Genomic DNA, 11,915 nt, shown 5'->3' with positions numbered 1-11,915 from the left:
CGTAGAGGAAATGCAGAAAGCCACCTTCTCAGAGCCAGAACCTTATCTTAGAGTAGGAAACTGAGGCCCAGAGATGGGGTATGCATGAGACCGCGAAGTATGGCTGGGCACTGGTGAGGCTTGAAGACAGGCTTGTACCCAGCACTCTAGTCCCCACCCAAACTGTTCAAGAACAGGACAGAGGCATTGCCCTGCAGGGAGAACGCTGAACCAGGGCTGGCCTCTGGGGTTCCAGCCTTCTTCCTCCCCAAGAAACTGCAAGCCCGTGGCTGGGCAGCTAGCTACAAGAGAATGCCGTGTGCGCAGGCTCTGCAGAGACACTGCAGCACGGATGGGTGGGCATCGCCACGCACATGTGAACAGCAGAAAGCCCTGCAGATTCAGCTTCCCTGTGAAGGCTGAATCCTATAAACAAGATTACCACCCTCATTAGACCTTCTCTAAGAAGAAAGTGACCTCTCCAGTTGATGTGGCACCAGGCTTTTTTCATGCTTCCGCAAGGGTACAGCCCTGACAACAAAGCAGGCAGCATCCAAGCCTGTGCCCACAGCGCCCCCTCGTGGGAGTCCGTGTGGCTTATCAGACCTCTTTATTCCACCAAAGGGAAGGTATAGCACTACCCTTCTAGTCCCCACAACTGCCCCTCCTGGAATGTTTCCCCTCGATCCCCCTAGCTCAGTGTTTCTCAAACTTCAGCCCACATCAGAATCGCCTGGAGAACTCGTTAAAATGCAGGCTGCTGGGCCCCACCCTCAGTTTCTGATTAGCTCTGGGGTGGGCCTGAGAACCTGCATTTCTAAACGTTCCCAGTTGCTGGTGCTGCCTGCCTGTTCAGGACCCCTTTGGGAGAAGCACTGCCCTACTAATCTCTCTGCAACCATCAAGACTCAGTACAAGCTCCTTAGAAGTTCCACGAGTGTCCAGAGATGTGTCACAGAATGTCAAAGCTCTGTCATTTTGACCAAGTGCCTTAACCTCTTTGAGCCTCAATCTCTGTCTATAAAATGGGGATAAGAGCCCTAGCTGGTTTTGTTCAGTGGATAGAGTATATGCCTGCAGACTGAAGAGGCCCAGTTTGATTCCAGTCAAGGATTCATGCCTGTGTTGCAGGTTTGATCCCCAGTAGGGGGGTGTGCAGGAGATAACCATGAATGATTCTCTCTCATCATGGATGTTTCTATCTCTGTCTCCCTCTCCCTTCCTCTCTGAAATCAATAAAAAATATATTTAAAAAATAAATACAGATTTTTTAAATCCTATATAATAAAAGCCTAATATGCAAATTGACCAAACGGCAGAACAACTGGTAGAACAACCGGTTGCTATGATGCACACTGACCACCAGGGGGCAGATGCTCAACACAGGAGCTGCCCCCAACACACAGGCCCCAGGCTGGCTAAGGCAGGTGCCAGTGGGGGGCCCCTCAACCGCCCTGCCAGTCACCCCACAGATCAGCCCTGATCACCAGCCAGGCCTAGGGACCCTACCCATGCACAAATTTCATGCATCAGGCCTCTAGTAAATAAATAAGGATAATAGTACCTCCCTCACAGAGTACTTATAAAAGGTAAATAAGATAGTTTGCACAATAGGCTATGTACATGGCACCTAGAAAACTATTCTGCTGTCATCACTATTTTATTAGCAGAAGTAATAGTACTATCACTGTTTATTTGCCAGCTTCTTGTGGCCAGAGACCAGGTCTCCTACTTAAAGACACACAATTCTCATAGGCAAAAGGGACTTCAGACTCTTCAGTTCAGTTTCCCTAGCCTAACTATCAGCATACCAATCTGGAAGTTGTTCAACTTCAGATGCTTGGGTTCCTGGGGCCAGGGGCCTTGGGCATTTGTATTTTGAACAAGCCTCTACATGCCAGGCTTGGGAACCACTTCTCTAGCCCTTGTACCTCACCTAGACAGGGAAATGGAGGCCCTTGCCATTCCATGACCCCAACTGGCTGGAGGAGGGGTGGGGATCAGAAAGTAGGTCTCTAGATGCCAGTCTAGCCTTTTCTCAAGCTAAACTGCATGGATGCCATCTCAGCTACCCCTAACCTCCTGCGCAAATCCCCTCTCCTACATACACGGTGAGCAGCGCAACAGCTCAAATATCTCCCGTGCCAAGGAATTCAGCATGTGCCAAGGACACTCAATCCATTGCTGAACATCTAATTCTCCAGCAGATTCATTCAACCACATTATTGGAGAGAAATCCTTGGCATACAGGTCCTCCCTGACCACTTCCCTGATGAGCTCTCTTGTCTCATTTCCCACCAGAACCTTGCTTGTACCCTAACTCCCAACCAGACCATGGACAATTTGTTGTTCTGGGGGTCTCACTGCCGCCACGTCTGGCCTACAGACGTTTAAGGGTGAGTGGACGTGCAAGGTCAAATGAAAGTGTGGGAGTCTGCTCGCTCCCTAGACCCACACTAGAGCTCCAGAACTCAGGAAAGCCTCTGCTTTGTCAGCACAAATGAGTCAAATTGGGATGCCTCTGTACTCTGGCAGCCAACCTGAAGTCTATTTTTGAAATGGAATTTCTCCTACCAGAGGTGCATTGTGCAAACTGCTGGAAGCCACCAGTCACCACAGGGCCTTCCGGCTCACTGATAAGAAAATGCCTACCTGCGCTCTGCTCCCACCCTCCCCAATCTGGTCCCCTTTTCCCTCAGCAGAACGACTGGTATTGCCTCACACCATAGCTGCCTGCTCTTCCCAGCCCGTGATCCTTCCCACCTTTCATGGCGCCAAGTGAGACCCCTGCTCCTGTGTCCAGATCAGATCACATGTCTTGCCCCACTTGTTCTCTCAGAAGCCAACCAATACCCAGCCCCCCTGCACTGATCCTCTTGCCTCTAGATCCCTATGACATAATTTAACACAATTACACACTGTCTGGTGCTTCCTGGTAAGGAGCAGAAGCCAGGCCTTAAGACTGTTTCAAGTTGCTAAACCCACTGTGAGTTTTGAGGGAAGGGACTCCTTCTTCATCCATCTCCCAGGACAGGTACTAGCACACAGCTCAGTAATAAATGGGGAATTGAGTCAGCCATCTAACAACTTGTTCAATGATCCCCTGGCAACAGACACCTTGCTGAGCACATAGTAGGCATATAAATCATGAGTCTTATATACCATTGTATGTCCTGCAGAAAACAGCTACTTAATATTTGAGTGAATGAATAAATGCTCAACAGACTCTGGGGTCATACAATTGTGGTCAAATCTCAGCTCGATCACTAAATTGGTGGGGCTCAAAACCCTCTCCAACATGGGTCTGGTTAAGACCTCTTAGGGTTATTGTGCAGATTAAAGGAGGTAGTTTATAGAGTTAACAGCCTCTGCCTTGACTCCAAGAGTATGTTGTATTTAAAATGTTGCTTTTGCCGAAACCGGTTTGGCTCAGTGGATAGAGCGTCGGCCTGCGGACTGAAAGGTCCCGGGTTCGATTCCGGTCAAGGGCATGTACCTTGGTTGCGGGCACATCTCCAGTAGGAGGCGTGCAGGAGGCAGCTGATCGATGTTTCTCTCTCATCGATGTTTCTAGCTCTCTATCCCTCTCTCTTCCTCTCTGTGAAATATCAATAAAATATATTTAAAAAAAAATAAAATAAAATAAAATGTTGCTTTTCCCAGGCCCTCAAGTGTGGCTCTTCAGAGGATGGGCCCTGCCAGGGGACAATGCTGCAAACCTCACAGGACTGGCTGCTGCTGCTGTCATCCAGTTATCCTGTTCCCTGCTGCCCTTGTGGTGACACCACACACATATCCTCCCGGGCTGCCCCTGAAGCCCAACTCCCTCCCCCCCCACCCCTCCCCCACCTTTGTATCACAACTTTGCTTGGAGGCAGGGGTTGGTTGGAAGAAGCAACAGATTTTTGGAAAATAGAATCTTCCTGAACCACGGTAAGATTTTGCTCACTTGCCAAAACCGGTTTGGCTCAGTGGATAGAGCGTCGGCCTGTGGACTGAAGGGTCCCGGGTTCGATTCCGGTCAAGGGCATGTACCTTGGTTGCGGGCACATCCTCAGTGGGAGGTGTGCAGGAGGCAGCTGATTGATGTTTCTCTCTCATCGATGTTTCTAGCTCTCTATCCCTCTCCCTTCCTCTCTGTGAAATATCAATAAAATATATTTTAAAAAAAAAAAGATTTTGCTCATTATTCTAAGAGTACTGGGACATCACAGAGAAGTTTTAACATGAAAACACATGAGTTGTGGAAAGAAGTGCAGAGGGTGGCCAGGGAACTGCAGTTACTCAGGAGAGGTGGTGTGTGCTGGTGCAGAATGGTGTGGATTTTACACTTTAGGAGCTCAAATTGTAAGTAACTCATGGCGAGTTGGATTCCAGACAGGGGGAGAGGCAAAGAGAGCTATCAAGGGGCGGGGGGAAGATGTTGCTTTTAAGGAGAGCCCAAAATAATCAGCTTTCAAGAAAGAGCTGAGCGTTAAAATCTGCCTGATAATCTGGCATGTGCAGCTACAAAAGGAATTCAGGGGTGTAGTTCTAAGGCAAGCTATAAAGCACCCCACTCTTCACTGGACTCTTCAGCCTTCTTCAGAACCACCCCTAGCTTCTCTTCTAATTTTTTTCCAATAATTCCTGCTACCTCTCCCAAAGCCTCAGAGCCACCCGCCCCCCCCCCCACCACCACCACCACCACCAGCAGCTAGAAGCAAGCTTGAGGGGGGAGATGTGCTCTCCCTGTTGACTCCGATTAGTAAAAGCAACCTTGCATTTTTATAAAGGCTTTCAAAGCCTGTTGACAGCAGCAGTGTGGTCTGATTATTGTCAGGGCCAAGGAAGTGCTGCATCTCCAAGAACCCCGAAGTTCAGTAACACAATTGCCCACAATTTAAAAAGAATTTCTGCAAGTTCCTGCTTCCAGACACACTTGCTTAGCACTTTGTCTCAAAGATGCATCATCATTTGCACATCAAAACAACCTCATGGGAGACAAAATGACAGCAGAATAGACGGACGTGTCCTGAGCCTTGTCCCAGAGCAAATAGAGGGAGCAGCTGAAACGAGTGGAATCCAGCCCGAATTGGCGAAAGAGGCACAGCTGGTGAGACAGTTTGCAGCCGGGAAGGGCAGAGATCCCCCCGATAAAGGTAAAATCAAAGATCTAGGCCAGGGGTGGGCAAACTTTTTGACTCGAGGGCCACAATGGGTTCTTAAACTGGACCAGAGGGCCGGAACAAAAGCATGGATGGAGTGTTTGTGTGAACTAATATAAATTCAAAGTAAAGGAGTGGAGGGGAGAGCAAGAGAACCCTCCGCTCTTTCGGCTCCGCGGGCCGGATAGAACAGCCGAACGGGCCGGATCCGGCCCGCGGGCCGTAGTTTGCCCACGGCTGATCTAGGCAGTAGAATCTGCGGGACCTCTGTGCCCAGAAGGTCAGGGAGAAACTACACGGCGCCAAGCCGCATCCCTGAGGACAGGCAAAGCGTCTGACTGAAAAAAAAAAAAAAAAGAGTCCACGGGACTGCGGGAGGTAGTGGATTTTAGACCTTGGAGTCTGGATTTGGGATCTGAGCTCAAAGGCAGCCCTGAAGAGCTGCCGGCAAGAGAGGAACTTGCAGAGACGCAGTCCCTCCTCACGCTGGGGCCTGTGCCTTTCTCCAGTGAACCTAGTTCGTAGGACCTTTCAGATACAGACACTTACCTGTGGCTGAGGTGCAGAAGAAGGGGTGGAGTTGTGGAATCTGGGGAAAGTAGGCAGCAGACGGTCCAGGAGAGGGGGTAGCGAGTCTGGTGCTGAGTCATATCTAAGCCCCAGTCACCATTTTCTCCTGAGAGATAGCCCCTCCCTCCAGTATCCAGCCAACCAATATAGCCACACCCAGATCCCACCCTGAATAACACCATGGAATCTGAATACTCCCTGAGGCCATAGGATCTGCCCTAAAGAGAAATCTTTAGAAGCTAGGCACCTCAATTACATGGCTACACTGCCAGGGCCCTTCAGAGTGCTTCAGTGTGCCTCACTGGCAAACTTACCGCGGGTGCTCCTGTGAGTCACCACTGGGAGTAAGCGCCTATCCACCACAGGTGCAGCAGCGAAAGCTGAGTCTGCCCTCCCCATAACTATAGAACTCTGGGCACCACAGTCACGCCTTTCCAGAGTGTAGGCCCCCTGAGCCACATCACCCTGACAGATAGTTCCTTGGTGCCACTGTGAGTCCCCACTGGGCACGCGTGATTTCAATTAAGGGTGCAAGACAGCAAACATTGGGATACTCCCCTCCATGGCTGCTGACTTCTAGACACCACAGTTGTGCCTCTCAAGCTCACAGGCCTACATCAAGAGAACCCAAATAGCTCAAGTAGGGAGCTACACTAGATTACCAAGCCCAGGAGAACTGAGAGATTACACCAGTAGCACCATCACCAAAAGAACCTGGGTAGCAAAGCAATTGGATCTACAATTAAAACATTACAGGAAAACATGGGGAGACAAAAAAGCAATCCGCAAAGGAAAGAAAAAGAGGAATCACCAGAAAGGGAGTTAAATGAAATTGAGGCTAGCAGCTTAACAGAGAAAGAATTCAGAGTAATGGTTATAAGGATGTTTAAACGGATGGATGACAAATACACACAACTCAATGAGAACTACAAGGAGCTGAATGAGAATGTCACCAACATGAAAAGAAACCAAGAGGACATGAAGAACAACTTAGCTGCATTGGAAGGCTTAAAAAGTAGACTGGAAGAGGCTGAGGACCGCATCAGTGATTTAGAAGACAAGGTAGGAAAAAACACACAAACACAGCAGCAACTGGAAAGAAGACTTAAAAAGCAAGAGGAGAGCCTAAGGGAGCTTTGGGACAACACAAAATGAAACAATATTAGAATAATAGGGATACCAGAAGGAGAGGAAGAGAAGCAAGGAATAGAAAACCTGTTTGAAGAAATAATGACAGAAAACTTCCCTGATATTGGCAAGAAAAAAACTATGCAAGTCCAAGAAGTACATAGAGTCCCAAACAAGTTGAACCCCAAAACACTGACACCAAGACACATCATAATTAAATTGGCGAACACTAACGACAAAGTAAGAATCTTAAAGGCTGCCAGAGAGAGACAGAAAGTTACCTACAAGGGATCTCCTATTAGAATATCAACTGATTTCTCAACAGAAACACACCAGGCCAGAAGGGAATGGAATTAAATATACAAAGTGATGCAAAGCAAGGGTCTGAATCCAAGAATACTATACCCAGCAAGGCTATCATTCAAAATTGAAGGTGGAATCAGGAGCTTCACAGACAAAAAAGGGCTAAGAGAGTTTATCACTACCAAGCCAGCAATGCAAGAAATGCTAAAGTGACTGCTGTAAAAAGAAGAAAGAGAAAGGTAAAAAGAAACACAAACACTAAGGAAAAATATGACAACAAACATGTACTTCTCAATAATAACATTAAACGTAAATGGATTAAATGCACCAATCAAAAGATATAGGGTAGCTGAATGGATAAGAAAACATGACCCATATATTTGCTGTCTACAAGAGACCCACCTCAGAGCAAAGGATTCACACAGACTGAGAGTGAAGGGATGGAAAAACATTTTTCAGGCAAATGGAAATGAGAAAAAAGCTGGGGTTGCGGTATTTATATCTGATAAAATAGACCTCAAAGTAAAGGCCATAACAAGAGATAAGGAAGGCCACTACATAATACTAAAGGGACCAATTCAACAAGAAGATATAACTCTGGTAAACATATATGCCCCCAATGCAGGAGCACCCAAATACATAAAAAAAGTCCTGGAAGATATCAAGGGAGAGATCGACAACAATACAATAATAGTAGGAGACTTTAATACACCACTAACATCACTGGATAAATCCTCTAGACAAAAATTCAGCAAAGAAACAGCAATTCTAAATGACGCACTAGATCAAATGGACCTAATTGACATCTTCAGAGCATTTCACCCCAAAGCCACGGAATATACGTTCTTCTCAAGTGCACATGGGACATTTTCAAAAACAGACCACATATTGGGTCACAAGCAAAGTTTTCCCCAATTCAAAAAGATTGAAATCATATCAGGCATTTTCTCAGACCATAATGGCAAAATATTAGAAATAAACTAGGAGAAACAAGATGGCGGCATAGGTAAGCACCTAAACTGTTGCCTCACACAACAATTTCAAAACTACAACTAAAAGACAGAACAGACATCGTTCAGAACCACAGGAAGGCTGGCTGAGTGGAAATTCTACTACTAGAAGGAATGAGGAAAGCTCACGGAGAATCAGAGGAGCAGCAAAGGGCTGAGGTACAAAGATGCGTGCAGAGAAGAAGGGCGACTGAGTGCCTGGCTGACTTTCTCTGGCGGGAGGGGGAAGGCAGCCCCCGACTGCACTGAACCCCAGTTCTGACTGCACTGAACCCCAGTTCTGGGCGAAACCCCGTGGACCCAGGCTCATACAGGGGGCGTCTGGACTGTCAGGTAGAGAGAAAGGCACACGGAGACTTGGAGACCCGGGGGAGCCGCAGCGGGTCTGGTGGCATGCACACACTCATGCGAGTGCTCACAGAGAAAGCTGAATGCGGAGGATGCCGCAGGCATTCCCTAGCGGAAGAGAGTTGGAAGCTCCTGACTGCACTGAACACTACTTCCAACTGCACTGAACCCCAGTTCCGGGCAAGCCGCTGGGGACCCACGCTCTTACAGGGGTAATCTGGACTGTCAGGCAGAAACTCAGGGGAGTCGCGGAAGGCAGAGGTCTGGAGGCTCGCACACAAGGGCAGGGCTGAGGGAAAGCCAAGACTGTCTACTCCGCCCTGAGACTCCACCCCATCCAAGCTGAGCACAGAGGCTTTTGCAATTTTGCAAGTCTAATCCTATAAGGCTGTCTCCAGCACCAAACTTCTCCCAGCGTAGACACAGCTGATCCTCACAGCCAATTGGCCTGGAGGTCTATTCCTCCCAGTGATACCAACAACAATCAAGACTTAACTACAACAAGGCTGTACACAGAGTCTACAAAGGGGTGCACCAAGAGTGTCCACCTCAGGTAACTGGGGAGGCTGAGCCACTGGGCCATATAGGACACCAACCACACAAAGCTACCCTACCAACTCAGGGAAGCAGTGAAAATGCAGAGGCAAAGAAACAGATTACAAATTAAAGAAATGGAGGAAAACAAACCACTGGATATAGAATTCAAAACCACGGTTATAAGGCTTTTCAAGAATATCCTAGAAAAGGGCGATAAATTTAGCCAGAACCTCAAGGATATGAAAAAGGACCAACTAAAAATTAAACATACACTGACTGAAATAAAAAATATTATACAGAGACCCAACAGCAGACTAGAGGAACGCAAGAATCAAGTCAAAGATTTGAAATACAAAGAAGCAAAAGACACTCAGCCAGAAAAGCAAAAAGAGAAAAGAATCCAAAAAGTTGAAGATAGTGTAAGAAGCCTCTGGGACAACTTCAAGAATACCAACATCAGAATTATGGGGGTGCCAGAAGAAGACAGAGAGCAAGATACTGAAAACCTATTTGAAGAAATAATGACTGAAAACTTCCCCTACCTGGTGAAAGAAATAGACTTATGAGTCCAGGAAGCGCACAGAACCCCAAACAAGAGGAATCCAAAGAGGACCACACCAAGACACATCATAATTAAAATGCCAAGGGCAAAAGACAAAGAGAGAATATTAAAAGCAGCAAGAGAAAAATGGTTAATTACCTACAAGGGAGAACCCATACGATTGTCAGCTGATTTCTCAACAGAAACTATGCAGGCCAAATAGGAGTGGCAAGAAATATTCAAAGTGATGAATAGCAAGAACCTACAACCAAGATTACTCTATCCAGCAAAGTTATCATTCAGAATGAAAGGTCAGATAAAGAGCTTCACAGATAAGAAAAAGCTAAAGGAGTTCATCACCACCAAACCAGTATTATATGAAATGCTGAAAGGTATTCTTAAAGAAAAGGAAGAAGAAAAAAGTAAAGATAAAAATTATGAACAACAAATACATATCTATCAACAAGTGAACCTAAAAATCAAGTGAATTAAAAATCTGAGGAACAGAATAAACTGGTGAATATAATAGAATTAGGGGCATAGAAAGGGAGTGGACTGATAATTCTCAGGGGAAAGGGTATGGGGGGTGCAGGAAGAGACTGGACAAAAATCGTACACCTATGGATGAGGACAGTGGGGGGAGGTAAGGGCAGAGGGTGGAGTGGGAACCGGGTGGAGGGGAGCTATGGGGGGGGGGGGAAGGAGAAACAATTGTAATAATCTGAACAATAAAGATTTATTAAATTAAAAAAAAAAGAGAAATCAGCTGACAATCGTATGGGTTCTCCCTTGTAGGTAATCAAACACTTGGAAGCTGAATAGCATGCTATTAAACAATGATTGGGTGATCAACGAGATCAAAGAAGAAATAAAAAACATCCTGGAGACTAATGACAATAAAAACACAACAATGCAAATGCTATGGGACACAATGAAAGCAGTCCTGAGAGGGAAGTTTATAGCTCTACAGGCCTACCTCAAAAAACAAGAAAAAATGCTAATAAATCATCTAACTCAACAACTCAAAGAATTAGAAAGAGAGCAACAAGAAAAGCCCACAGTGAGCAGAAGGATGGACATAATAAAGATCATAGCAGAAATGAATGACATAGAGACCAAAAAAACAATACAAAAGATCAACAAAACCAAGAGCTGGTTCTTCGAAAGGATAAACAAGATCGATGAACCTCTAGCCAGGCTGACCAAGAAGCAAAGAGAGAGGACCCAAATAAACAAAATCAGAAATGAAAGAGGTGAAATAACAACAGACCCCACAGAAATACAAAGGACTGTTAAAAAATACTATGAACAACTCTATTCTAACAAACTACACAACCTGGAGGAAATGGACACATTCCTAGAATAATACAACCTTCCAAAACTCACTCAGGAAGATTCTAAAAATCTCAATAGGCTGATAACTATGGAAGAAATTGAAGCAGTCATCAAAAAGCTTCCAGCAAACAAAAGCCCGGGGCCAGATGGCTTCACAGGGGAGTTTTACCAAACATTCAAGGAAGAACTAAAACCCATCCTCCTCAGACTATTCCAGAAAATTCAAGAGGAAGGAACACTTTCAAACTCCTTCTATGAAGCCAGCATCACCCTAATACCAAAACCAGATAAAGATAACACAATGAAAGAGAATTACAGGCCAATATCCCTCATGAATATAGATGCCAAAATCCTCAACAAAATTCTAGCAAATCGAATCCAGCAGTACATCAGAAAGATCATACACCATGACCAAGTAGGATTTATCCCGTGGATGCAAGGATGGTACAATATTCGCAAATCAATAAACGTGATACATCACATAAACAAATTGAGAGATAAAAACCACATAGTCATATCAATTGATGCAGAAAAAGCATTTGACAAAATCCAACACCCTTTCTTGATAAAAACTCTCAACAAGGTGGGAATAGAAGGATCATACCTCAACATAATAAAAGCCATATATGACAAACCCACAGCCAACATCATACTCAATGGGCAAAAACTAAAACCATTTCCCCTAAGAACAGGAACAAGACAGGGATGCCCACTCTCACTACTCCTGTTCAATATAGTGCTGGAAGTACTAGCCATTGTGATCAGACAAGAAGAAGAAATAAAAGGCATCCAAATTGGAAAAAAAGTAAAGCTGTCCTTATTCGCAGATGACATGATACTGTACATAGAAAACCCTAAAGACTCCATCAAAAAATTACTAGACTTAATAAATGAATTCGGCAATGCAGCAGGATACAAAATTAATGCCAAGAAATCTATGGCATTTCTATACACCAATAGTGAACTTACAGAAAGAGAGACTAAAAAAGCAATCCATTTACCATCGCACCAAAAAAA

Source organism: Plecotus auritus (genome assembly GCF_963455305.1).
Source record: "Plecotus auritus genome assembly, chromosome: 9".
NCBI lineage: Eukaryota > Metazoa > Chordata > Mammalia > Chiroptera > Vespertilionidae > Plecotus > Plecotus auritus.
This window is presented reverse-complemented; position numbering follows the sequence as displayed.